This window comes from Portunus trituberculatus, chromosome 26, assembly GCF_017591435.1.
Source record: "Portunus trituberculatus isolate SZX2019 chromosome 26, ASM1759143v1, whole genome shotgun sequence".
NCBI classification, from domain to species: domain Eukaryota; kingdom Metazoa; phylum Arthropoda; class Malacostraca; order Decapoda; family Portunidae; genus Portunus; species Portunus trituberculatus.
Genome location: NC_059280.1, coordinates 776,166 through 788,737, shown reverse-complemented (window position 1 = coordinate 788,737; position 12,572 = coordinate 776,166). Strand labels below are relative to the sequence as shown.

General features: G+C 43.4%; 1 long non-coding RNA gene across 5 annotated transcripts in view; it reads right to left on the bottom strand.

Annotated features, from left to right (window-relative positions):
* The window catches only part of LOC123509112, a 10,009-nt gene extending 2,020 nt beyond the window's left edge, over positions 1–7,989 (bottom strand). Inside the window, exons 1-5 of one of the 5 annotated variants that reach the window (XR_006676129.1) lie at positions 7,755–7,989; positions 3,607–3,802; positions 2,310–2,426; positions 1,853–2,008; positions 953–1,059 (exon numbers count right to left, since the gene is read on the bottom strand). This is a non-coding gene — a long non-coding RNA (uncharacterized LOC123509112). Of the gene's footprint in view, positions 1–952; positions 1,060–1,852; positions 2,009–2,309; positions 2,427–3,606; positions 3,803–6,507; positions 6,530–7,183; positions 7,371–7,754 lie in introns of those variants that run through there. The other 4 variants (XR_006676128.1, XR_006676131.1, XR_006676132.1 and 1 more) reach the window with 4 other exon arrangements.
* Positions 7,990–12,572: the final 4,583 nt, after the last annotated feature.

Genomic DNA, 12,572 nt, shown 5'->3' with positions numbered 1-12,572 from the left:
ATTAATGGCCACAGTCTTCACTATTTTAACCCCTTCAGTACTGGGACACATTTTTACCTTGAGATTTGTGTACCATTAGACCATTTTATTGACATTAGGAAGGGTGTATGGAGGGCAGAAGATTAATGGCCACAGTCTTCACTATTTTAACCCCTTCAGTACTGGGACACATTTTTACCTTGAGATTTGTGTACCATTAGACCATTTTATTGACATTAGGAAGGGTGTATGGAGGGCAGAAGATTAATGGCCACAGTCTTCACTATTTTAACCCCTTCAGTACTGGGACACATTTTTACCTTGAGATTTGTGTACCATTAGACCATTTTATTGACATTAGGAAGGGTGTATGGAGGGCAGAAGATTAATGGCCACAGTCTTCACTATTTTAACCCCTTCAGTACTGGGACACATTTTTACCTTGAGATTTGTGTACCATTAGACCATTTTATTGACATTAGGAAGGGTGTATGGAGGGCAGAAGATTAATGGCCACAGTCTTCACTATTTTAACCCCTTCAGTACTGGGACACATTTTTACCTTGAGATTTGTGTACCATTAGACCATTTTATTGACATTAGGAAGGGTGTATGGAGGGCAGAAGATTAATGGCCACAGTCTTCACTATTTTAACCCCTTCAGTACTGGGACACATTTTTACCTTGAGATTTGTGTACCATTAGACCATTTTATTGACATTAGGAAGGGTGTATGGAGGGCAGAAGATTAATGGCCACAGTCTTCACTATTTTAACCCTTCAGTACTGGGACACATTTTTACCTTGAGATTTGTGTACCATTAGACCATTTTATTGACATTAGGAAGGGTGTATGGAGGGCAGAAGATTAATGGCCACAAAATCACCAAATAGTCTCACTTAATCAAACACAAAACAAGAAACTCACACCCCAGGTCACCCCCTACCCCCTGAGACACCCCCAGACACTTACTCACACACCAGGTCATCCCAGGTCACAGCAGGGGGCAAGTAATAGAGGTCATACACAAATTTGACCTCCATCACCTCACCATTGCAAGTTATGACATCCTCTTGCCCCTGGGAGAGAGAGAGACAGAGAGAGAGAGAAACAGTATTAATTTTTATCATCAAAACTCTCTATCTCGCTCTCTCTCTGTGTAAAAATGCTCTTAAAAACCCCAATAACTTCTATTAAACCCCTTAAAACCACTACAACCTTGGCAAAACATCCCTAAAAACACCCTAAAAATTCACACACACACACACACACACACACACACAGATGGACAGACAACACCTGGTAGCACTGCCTGAAGATGGAGATAGCCGAACAAGAGGACACACACATTCCAAGATGATTTAAAGTGAATAATTTGAGGAACATTACAAAATCTAGCTTCCCTCACAGGACGGTGGACATCTGGAACAGCTCCGGTGAAGGGATTGTACCAGTGGAAAGTGTGTTAAGTTAGGTTAGGTTAGGTTAGGTTAGCAAACAGTATATTGAAGGAAAAGTTGGATAAAATTTGACATGTAGATAGGTCACTAGGAGCCTCCCAGCCACTCTCCGACTCTCTAATACACAACTAGACCTATACACCTATACATGGCAACAAAACACACCCAACACTCACCCCAAAACCTCCCAAAACACATATTTTCTCTCTCCCACTCACATACACACACACAAAGCTCCCAAAACACACTCAAAACACTCCTCTCTCTCTCTCTCTCTCGCACACACACACACAAACAAAACACTCAAAAACACCCAAACACACCCCAAAATGAAACCAAATATATCCAAAACACCTCAAAACACACCTTCTCTTTCACACACACAGACACACACACACACACACACACTTACATTTTGCAAAGATAAAATTTCTGAGTCATAAATCTTAATCTTCTTCTCTTCTACTTCTTCTTCTTCTTTTTCTTCTCCTTCCTCTTCTTGTGTCTTCCTCTTTCTGTCTTTGGTTGTTGTTGTTGTTGTTGTTGTTGTTGTGGTGTTTGATGCTATCTGGTGAAAATAAAGATAGGGTTTCTCTCTCTCTCTCTCTTTCTCATTTTCTTTATATTTTTTCTTTCTTTCGTCCTTCTCTCTCTCTCTCTCTCTCTCTCTCTCTCTCTCTCTCTCTCTCTCTCTCTTTCTCATTTTCTTTATATTTTTCTATATCTCTCTCTCTCTCTCTCTCTCTCTCTCTCTCTCTCTCTCTCTCTCTTTCCTTTATTTTTTCTATCTTTTATCCTTCTCCCAGCTTCTCTCTCTCTCTCTCTCTCTCTCTCTCTCTCTCTCTCTCTTCTTTCTCTCACTCTCTCACCTGGCATCTCCTCTCCCTCTCTCTCCCAGCTTCCTTGTGGAGTTGAGTCCTAAGTTTGTGTCGCCTCTCCCAGCCTCTCTCAGCCTCCCTTACTAGTCTGGTATCCACTGGAGTCTCCTGTAAAGGTTTGGATTCTCTTATAAGGGTGTTATGCCATTTTAAGGGTATTTTGAAGGATGTTAGAGTGTTTTAGGCATTTTAGGGTATTTTGAAGAGTGTTTTGGTGCTTTAAGGGTGTTTTAAAGAGTGTTTTGGTGTTTTAAGGTACTTTTAAGAGTATTTTGGTATTTTCAGGATGTTTTAGGGTGTTTTTATGAGTGTTTTGGTGTGTTTGAAAGGTGTTCTAGTGTTTTTAGGGTATTCTAAGGGGTGATGACTCTTACAGGGGTTTAAAGTGGTGTTAAGGTATTTAAAGGGTGTTCTACAGGGGTGTCAGGGTATTTTAAGTGTGTTTAGGGTGTTTAACAGATGTTATGATGTTTTCAGGGTATTTTTAAGGAGCAGGGAATCTCATAGGGGTGTTTAAAGTGGAGTTAGAATAATTTAAAGGTGTTTGAGGTGTTACAAAGGGTGTTAGAGGTCTGTTAAGGTGTTTTGTGGTGTTTTTAAGAGTGTTTGGGAGTTTTAAGGATGTTTTGTGGTGTTTTGAAGAGAGTTTGGGTGTTTTAAGAGTGCTATGAGGTGTTTTTAAGATTTTTTTTGGTGTTTTAAGGATGTTTGGTGGTGTTTTTAAGAGTGTTTGGAAGTTTTCTGGTGTTTTTAAGAGTGTTTTGGTGTATAAGTGTGCTTTGGGTGTTTTTAAGTGTCTGGGTGTTTTAAGAGTGCTTTGTGGTGTTTTTAAGTGTGTTTGGGCATTTTAGGAACATTTTGGGGTGTTATTAAGTATCAAGGTGTTTTAAGAGTGCTTTGGGGTGTTTTTTAAGAGTGTTTTGGTGTTTTAAAGGCATTTTGGGAAGCATTAGAGTGATTGGGGTGTTTTAAAGGAGTATTTGGGTGTTTTAAGGATGTTTGGCATGTTTTTAAGGGTTTTGGGGTGTTTCAGTGGTTTAAGGTGTAATGGATGATGTTTCTAGTGTTTAAAGAAATTTCAGAGATGTTTTTCACAGTAGATACAATAGACAAAAACAGACAGACAAACACGCACACACGCACACAAAGGTAGAGAACAAACACACAAACACACATACACTCCACAATACAATAAAGCAAACACACACACACACACACACACACACCTTACACTCCCAGAAAACACAATAAACCAACAAATACACACACACACACACACACACCACACCTTACTCTACAGTGGCCACTCTCGCAAGGACGGCTGACGGCTGCTCCTCCGATCCACTTTCTGCACCACCGCCACCACCATCCACCCAGCCGTTGCCCCCGTCCACCCTCCTCCGCTTGGCTCGGACCAGGATTGTGTCCAGCGGTTCCTCGGCTACACGGCGTTTGATTCGGATTAGAGTAGCCATGGTGGGGTTCTGTGGGGGTGAGGTTAGGTTAGGTTAGGTTAGAGTGTGTGTGTGTATTTACCTAGTTGTAGTTTTACAGGGCCTGGGCTTTATGCTGGTGTGGCCCCGTCTCCATATCTACACTTATCCAATCTTTCCTTAAAACTGTGTACACTCGTTGCATACACTACTTCTTCTTTCAAACTGTTCCACGTCTCAACACGTCTTTGCGGGAAACTATACTTTTTAATATCTCTTACACATCTTCCCTTCCTCAGCTTCTTACTATGCGATCTTGTGCTTCTAATGTCATATTCTTCTCTCAGGATCAGAGACTCATAGTCCACTTGGTCCATTCCGTTGATCAATTTATAAACTTGTAAGAGATCCCGTCTCTCCCTTCTCTGTTCCAGGGTTGGTAGATCCATAGCCTTTAGTCTCTCCTCATATGTCATCCCTTCAAATTCTGGAACCATTCTTGTAGCCATTTTTTGTAGTCTCTCCAGCTTCCTTATGTGTTTCTTTTTATGAGGGGTCCACACTACTCCTGCATATTACAATCTGGGTCTTATTATAGTACTTATCAATTTCTTCATCATTTCTTTGTCCATGTAGTGAAATGCTACTCCAATATTCCTTACCAAATTATACGTCTCTCTGAAAATTCTATCAATATGGCTTACTGGTTGATTGTTTTCTTCCATCGTCACTCCTAAGTCCTTTTCCTTTTTGACTTTCTCCAGTTCTACTCCATCTCCCATCTTATAGATTCCCACGGGTCGTCTTTCACTCTTTCCCATTTCCATGACATGGCTTTTGTTCACATTGAATTCCATTTCCCATTTTTTTACTCCATTCCCAGATCTTATTTAGGTCTTCCTGCAGTATTTCACAATCCTCTTTTTGCTTTATAACTCTGCACAGTTTTGCATCGTCCACAAACAGATTTATGTAGCTGTTCACTCCTTCTGGCATGTCGTTTATATAAATGAGGAAAAGTATCGGTGCCAATACTGACCCCTGTGGCACTCCGCTTTCTACTGCTCTCCACTTGGACTTCATATCTTTAACTACCGTCCTTATTTCTCTCCCCCTCAAATCATTTTCCCTCCATCTCAAAGTGCTTCCTTTTAAACCACCCTTCTCCTCTAATTTTCACAACAACCTTTCATGTGGAACTTTATCAAACGCCTTTTTTAAATCCCAGTAAATACAATCAACCCATCCCTCTCTCTTGTATCCCGTCAACTATTCTAGAGCAGAAACTCAGTAAATTTGTGTGTTTCACTGTTTGATCTGCTGCAGTCTCTGACGAGACAGCCAGACGTTACCCTACGGAACGAGCTCAGAGCTCATTATTTCCGATCTTCGGATAGGCTTGAGACCAGGCACACACCACACACCAGAACAACAAGGTCACAACTCCTCGATTTACATCCCGTACCTACTCACTGCTAGGTGAACAGCACCTACACGTCAAAGGAGACACACCCAAATATCTCCACCCGGCCGGGGAATCGAACCCCGGTCCTCTGGCTTGTGAAGCCAGCGCTCTAACCACTGAGCTACCGGGTGTGTGTGTGTGTGTGTGTGTGTGTGTGTTTTGGATTTTTTTGAGTGTGTTTTAGTGTCTTTAAGGGTGTTTGAGTGTGTTTTTGGTGTTTTAGGGGTTTAGAGTGTTTTTTGTGTGTGAATCTGTGAAGTTGTGTTATGATAAGTTAGGTTAGGTTAGCTTAGGTCAGGCTAGGCTGAGATAGTATAGGATAGAATAGGATAGGTTAGGTTAGGTTAAGTTTAGAGTTCATTTAAGTGTGTTTTATCCCCTTCAGCACTGAAACACATGTTTTTCCTTGAGATTTGTGTACCATCAGACCATTTTATTGACATTAGGAAGGGTGTATGGAGGGCAGAAGATTAATGGCCACAGTCTTCACTATTTTAATCCCCCACATGAGTTTGTGAAGCTGTACAAAATCACCTAATAGTCACCACAAGGAATAGGGAAAGGTGTGGTGGTACCAAAAAGGTTAGGTTAGGATAGGTTAGGTTAATGTGTTGGGATCGAGTGTGTTTTTTGGGCTTTGAACAAGAGGAATGGTATTTTTAGGCTAGCTTGTGTTAAAAATTAGGTTAATAGTACAGTGGAACCATGCGTGCTTTGGGATCCGAGAGGTCTCCAAGCACACGGGTTCGAATCCTGTCCACGGTCCAAGTGTAGGCTGGGCTTCCTCACTCAGGGCAAGGGTTTCCTAGCGGGTGGGCTTTGAGATAGAAGGTAACCCAGAAAAGTATCTCCTTTAGCCCAGAAATTCCCTTGAAAAACCCACATGGTAGAAATAAATACACACCCACACACACACACACACACACACACACACACACACACACACACACAAAAAAAAAAAAAAAAAAAAAAGTTATCTTAAAACCCCTTATGACACCCTGAAAACACCCTTAACCACCACAGAAGCACAGTAAAAAACGCAGACAATTTACAGTTTCACCCAACCAATGATTTTGTGATGTGGCTTAGGTGTTTGTGGTGAGATATGTAGTGAATTGATCGAGTTCTACATCACTTCCGTCGCAAATGCATTAGGTTAGTGAAACTGTAAATTGACCACAAACTCGGTTCTTCCTTAGAATCACTGCACGCCAATCTGTATGATACATATAGCACAGTGCAGTATATTTAATGTGTTTACCGTCAGTAATAAAGCAAACATTCTACGTACCTACCAGAATCTAAGTCCACAATTGTTGCTTCCGTTTTTTGCCTGAGTTACGTTAGGTTAGGTTGGGTTGGGTTAGGTTAATTTTTTTTTCGGAACGCCATATCTCGCCTCTTTTGGCTCCCCCCCAAAACCCCCGATTCCCCACAGTCCCCCAAGCTTGTTGGGGAGGAGGGGAGAGGAAAGGGGGGGAGCAGTGGTTCTATACTTTTACCAAAAACTCTAATATCTGTTACAACACCCTTGCTGGGGCAAAGGGGGGTGGGATGGAGGAAAAGGGGGAGGTCCTATCCTGTACTTAAACCCAACATCCTAACACATCCTCAAACGTGTCAAAAGCAACCTACAACACCCCTGGGAGCCCCTGCCACACAGACATACGGACAATTGCCTCTTCCTTCTTTCACTACCACCACCAGTGTTGTTGGTGCCTGTTTTGACAATGTACCAAGTGTCCTGCCTTCAAATCCCAGTCAGTGTGTTCAGTAAGTTAGTGTGAGTGTCACGCTCCATTTAAGTGTTTTCACTTCAGTGTCCTGCTAAATAAAACACAAAACTACCACTGGTCATCTCTTTCTCCATCTATTTGTCTCCCTCTCCTTCCTTCCACGGCCCTCCAGAACACTTCAATTGTCCAAATTAGCCTGGAAATACATCACAAAAGGCTTCCAACACTCACGTCTCGCGCAGCAAACGCGCACGTGTGACTGTGACTGTCTGTGTTGTCCTTCGTCTTCTTGTGTCTTGATCTTGATGCAACAGTTACAGCTGGCTCACCACTCACCACCACTCATCACCAATCTAACCTCCTTGCTCACCACACAGGCTTCCCTCATAATATTATACCTTTGCATCTCTCTCTCTCTGTCACAAGGACATAGTACAGCCAAGTCCTGCCAAGCTGCTGGCTGGCGCCTGTTGGAGGAGCGTCATGTGAAAAAAAGACCCTTTGATGACTGCCAAGGAACTGAAGGAAGCACACCTCGATGTGTTGACACAGGTGCATATGCACAACACTTCAAAACGAAATTTTATTTCAAATAATTTAAAACAAACACATGAACGAGAAAAAAATAAATAAATAACATCCCATACGGAACAAAAACGCAAGATTTTCAACTTACGCCCTAAGACTTGGAAATCATACAGTGCCATCATACAAATCATAGTCTAAGACTTAAGCAAAAAATGTAACACTTTACATTATTGTATAATGTACCATTTATCGAGTATTTCAAACTTCACAGTACCTCCTGCTCAGTGCTGACACACTTCCACACGATATGGCCATCACCCTGCACTTTTGTTTTCTTTCTTTTTAGGTAAATAATGTGAATTCCACGTTTCTTCTGGTAGCGTAGGCAGAGAAAGGAAAGACTGACGCTATTCCGTGTAAAATTTCACTGAGAAACATTTGTTACCAATTAACTAATTGACTGGGCAAAGTAATAGGTGGAATCACTCAGCCAGCACCTCCAATGTGAGGAGTGACTGCTGCTGTCGTGACCGCTCCGCCGCCCCCGCCAGGTGTGTGTGTGTGTTGTCCGTCCCCATAACATTGATGATTGATTGATACATTTATTGTTGAATTAATAAATAATTACAACAAAGGAGGAGGATGGGCCTTGCCACCCCCGCCCCCCGGGCAAAGATTTAAGGTTAAAGTATCACAAAAATCACTCTGGACAGTATACACAACAAGAATACAAGTATTTCAATAAATAAATCCACATATTGCACACCTTATTGCCTAAGACATCCTACAGTCTGGGAGCAATCTGAGGATATTCCCTGAGTATTTCCCTGAGGGTGGCAGAGTCTAGGAGATGGTCAATGAGGCTGTACAAGTCATGCTGACCTTGTGGCCTAAATTTAGCAATGAGAGGACATTCCATGATATAGTGAGGCAGAGTGTGTCCCCTTGGTGCAGCACACAGCACACAGCACACACCAGGAGAAGCACTGACTTCCCAAAAGTATTTGTAGCCTAATCTGAGCCTCATTGCCAGCCTGTCATGTGATGCAGTGTCTCCCACAGGTGTAAGCACAGCTCTGGGAGACACGTGCATAGTGAAGACTAGTGCTACTGCCCCTATGGCAACAAAGCTCCAACTGATCACTAATGCTACTTTGTACAAAGTCCTTAATGCTACTCTTAACCTAACCCAGCAGGGAAATGAATGTCTGGAATGTAGAGATAGTCTGTGTAACTGAAACCCAGCTAAGAGAGAGAGAGAGTAGAACTGGAGTCAGAGAGTTTTAGAATGATAGGTAAAGGTAGGAGTAAGCAGCAGAGGAAGGGGAGAGGGGTTGGAGTAATGGTAAGATTAGATGCAGAGGAGAGAGAGACGTAGGGGAATGTGAGATGAGTGAGGATGTTATGGCAGTGAGATTAGAGTATAAGGTAGGCAGGGACAGAGAGAAAATAATATTGTGTGCTACATGACCGTTGAAAGAGCAGAAGCGAGAGCTGAGAATGAAAGAAAATATAGGATTGTTGAAAGGCTGGTACAAGAGAATAAGAATGAAAGAGTAATTGTGATGGGGGACATGAATGGTCATATAGGAGTATTGGGTGAGGAAGTAAATGGGAATGGACAATTGCTATTAGATTTTGTGGAGAGGAATGAGCTTGAGATTTTGAATGTGACCATGGCAGAGGGTAGAGTGACATGGTGTGGAAAGGAAAGTGAATCTGTCATTGACTACATGGTGGTTAGCGACAAAGCGAGGGAACGAGTGAAAGGCATGTGGGTGGATGAGGAGAGAAAGATTGATGCAGCAAGTGACCATAATGTTATGGTATTGGAGTATGAGTGTGTGAAGGAGAAGGTGAAAGGGACTACACAGGGGAAGGGAAGGTGGAAAGTTAGAGAGGCAGACTGGGATAGTTTTAGAGAAGCAATAGAGAAGATGGAATGGAAGACTGGTGAGAATGGGCCACAGACAGAGAGAGGAGTGGATGAGTGTAATAGGGGTTTAGTTAGGAAACTAACCATAGCTGCAGAGGAGAGTATTGGTAGGACAGAACCAAGAGGTAAAGGGAGGGAAAGGAAAAGGAAGAGGTGGTGGAACAAAGAGATAGGCAGGGCGAGGAAGGAAAGAAGGCAACTGAATAGGAGATGTAGGAGCCTTAGAAGGTACAGACAGAACAGTGAGGTAGAGAGAATAGAGTATGATAGAATGTGGGAAGAGTATAGGAGTAAGCAGCAAGAGGTGAAAGCATTAATCAGGAGGGCCAGAGGGAATGAGGAGAGGAAAATTATTGAGGAACTTAGGAGAAAGGGTGAAGAAGGAGGTAGGGAATGGTATAAATTTTTAAGAGGAGAGGAAGGTAATAAAGTAGACCATGTAGAAGAGTTAGTAGTGAATGGAAGGAGAATTAGGGAAAGGGAGGAAATGATTAGAGAGATAGAAGAGTACTGGAAAGCTATTGGAGGAGTGAATGAGCCAGCTAGGAACTTAGGAAACATCACCCTAGGTAGGAAAATAGAGGAAGGAATGAATGAAGAGATCAGTATGGATGAGATTGAGAGGTATGTAAAGAAATTAAAGAGAGGTAAGGCTCCGGGTATCGATGGGATTCTGAATGAATTTTACAGAGAGGGTGGTCGAGGAGTGATTGAGGGGCTGCATGAGTATGTTTGGAAGGATTTGGAGGGATGAAAGTAGAGTGACACTTGTACATAAAGGAGGTAGTAAAAGTAGGAAGGAAATTAGGAACTATAGACCAATAGCAGTGTGTGATTCAGTGTGTAAGATATTCTGTGGTGTGTTGAATGAAAGACTGAGTGAAGTGATAGAAAGAAATAGGGTAATGGGTGAGGAACAGAATGGGTTTAGGAAGGATAGAACAGGTGAGGATAACATGTATGTAGTAAATGAAGTGATAGGGAGAGCGAGAAAGGACGGTAGGAAGAAGTATTTAGCTTTTCTAGACATAGAGAAGGCCTATGATAGAGTAGATAGGAGAATGCTGTGCAAGGTATTAGAAAAGTTGGGGTGAGTGAGAAGATAGTGAGAATCATTAGGAGTATGTATGAGAATACAAGAGCGGTGTTTAGTATGGGGGATCTGGTGACTGGATGGGTGAGTAATGAGAGAGGAGTGAGACAAGGCTGTGTTCTTTCCCCTTTACTATTTGGCCTATATGTGGAGGAGATGGCAGAGAGTGAGGCGAACAGGATTAGGAGTGAAAGTGGGGAATGATGTGCTGAGCATTCTCCTGTATGCAGATGATGTGGTGGTCCTTAGTGAGCACCATGCAGAGCTGCAGGAAATGCTGAATGCTGTGAGTGAGTATGGAAGGGATTTTGACATTAGATTCAGCAGGGAGAAGAGTAAAGTATTAGTAGTAAATGGGGATGCGTTAGACAGGGACAGGACATGGATGCTGGGTGGGGAGGAAATAGGAAGAACAAAGGAGTACAAGTATCAGCTGTTCAGAGCCAGGACCAAGTCCCTGGAGGTGAACAGCAGGGTGTATACGTGGAAGAATGGAGGAAGCAAGGTGTGTGAGGTATGCGAGAGGGGTGTGGATGAGACAGTAGAACACTTGATGCTGGAGTGTGAGGGTATGGGTGTGCAAGAGACAGGATGTTAGGTGTAGTGACAGAAGAGATAGGAGTAGAAGCATGTAGTGAGATGAGAGAGAGGAATGCTAGGGAATGGATGGAGTACCTGCTGGGGCTGTGTGTTGAGAGACAGGTAAATGGTTGGGTGATGGAGGGTGTGAAAGATTTCTTAGAGAGTGCCTGGAGGGAACGTATGAGAATGATTGAAAGGCAGGGACCCCTCAGGGACAGGGATGGGGATGGGGATGGGGAACAGGTGTGAATGTGATGAATGATGAGGAGGGGAGGGAGGGAAAGCTTTAATGCTTCAGACTTCCTGCCCCGCTCTTCCATTTCCAGGTGTGTTTGGGAGAACAGCACGCCAATCCAAAGGCTGCACCGACAGCAAGTGCTGGGTGACTCCCAACTCAAGCTCAAGCTGTTGCACCCAAGTGTCCAACTGATGGCCTACATTAATACTGAATATTTCTCATTAAAAATTTACCAGGCAAAGCGCGGGGCACTCCCTTCTCTGCACTACCAAAACAACCGCGGAATTTGCAGCATGCATTTACTGAAAGCAACCCCTTACGCCCCTTGCTCCCTTTCATACAGATGGACAGCGGCCAACTCATCCAGCTTCCTTTTCCAAAGGCTTTCCTTGCTATATAGAGTGTGTCTCTGCTCCCAGACATGACGTTATTTCCTCACTAGCTCCAGTACCAATTGTTCCGTCTCCAAACACCACATCTTCCACACTTTCTTCTTGAGGACACCACGCACACTGCTGGACACTGGACAAGTCAGTTGTGTTGTTGGCGCGGCACTGGTCACAAGGTGCCGCCTGCCGCCACCTCCCCCCTCTCGTCCATTCGTAAGCTGAGCACATTTCCTTGGCGTTTTGTGACTGGATAGCACTTCCCTGACAAAGGTACCTAGGCTGTAGGAGCAATATAAAGAACAGTGTGCATTCCTTTGCTTTATTTAAACCATGGCAAAATAGCTGTCACCTGAGCTGTGGATATGTTGGCAAGCTTTTCCCTTGCACCACCCTTCATTGTACATGCCTCATTAACACCCTTAGTACACTGACACAAACACTCTCTCTCTCTCTCTCTCCTGCTCCACACTCAACCCTTCATTCCAGTATCCTCTGCTTTCACCTCTTCCTCACTAACAAACAGATGGTCCTTTTCTCCTTTTGTCCTTGCGCTGTGCCTTCCTGTCACTGTGTGTGTTTTCTTGAGGAGGTTCCTTGTTCCTTGTGTGGCTTTGGTCTGGCACCAAGGTTGTTACTTGCCACATTTCTTCTCTTTGATGGCTGATCCTCTGCTGCACTTTGTCTTTCCAAGGTGGCTCAGAGCAGATCCTCCTGTGTCTGTTTCCTTCTCTCTTCCTACACTCAGGGTGAGCCTAGTTTGTACTTGTACAAGCCCCAGTGTGGCTCAGGATGGATGTGTGTGTGTGTGTGTGTGTGTGTGTGTGTGTGTGTGTGTGTGTGTGTGTGTGTGTGTG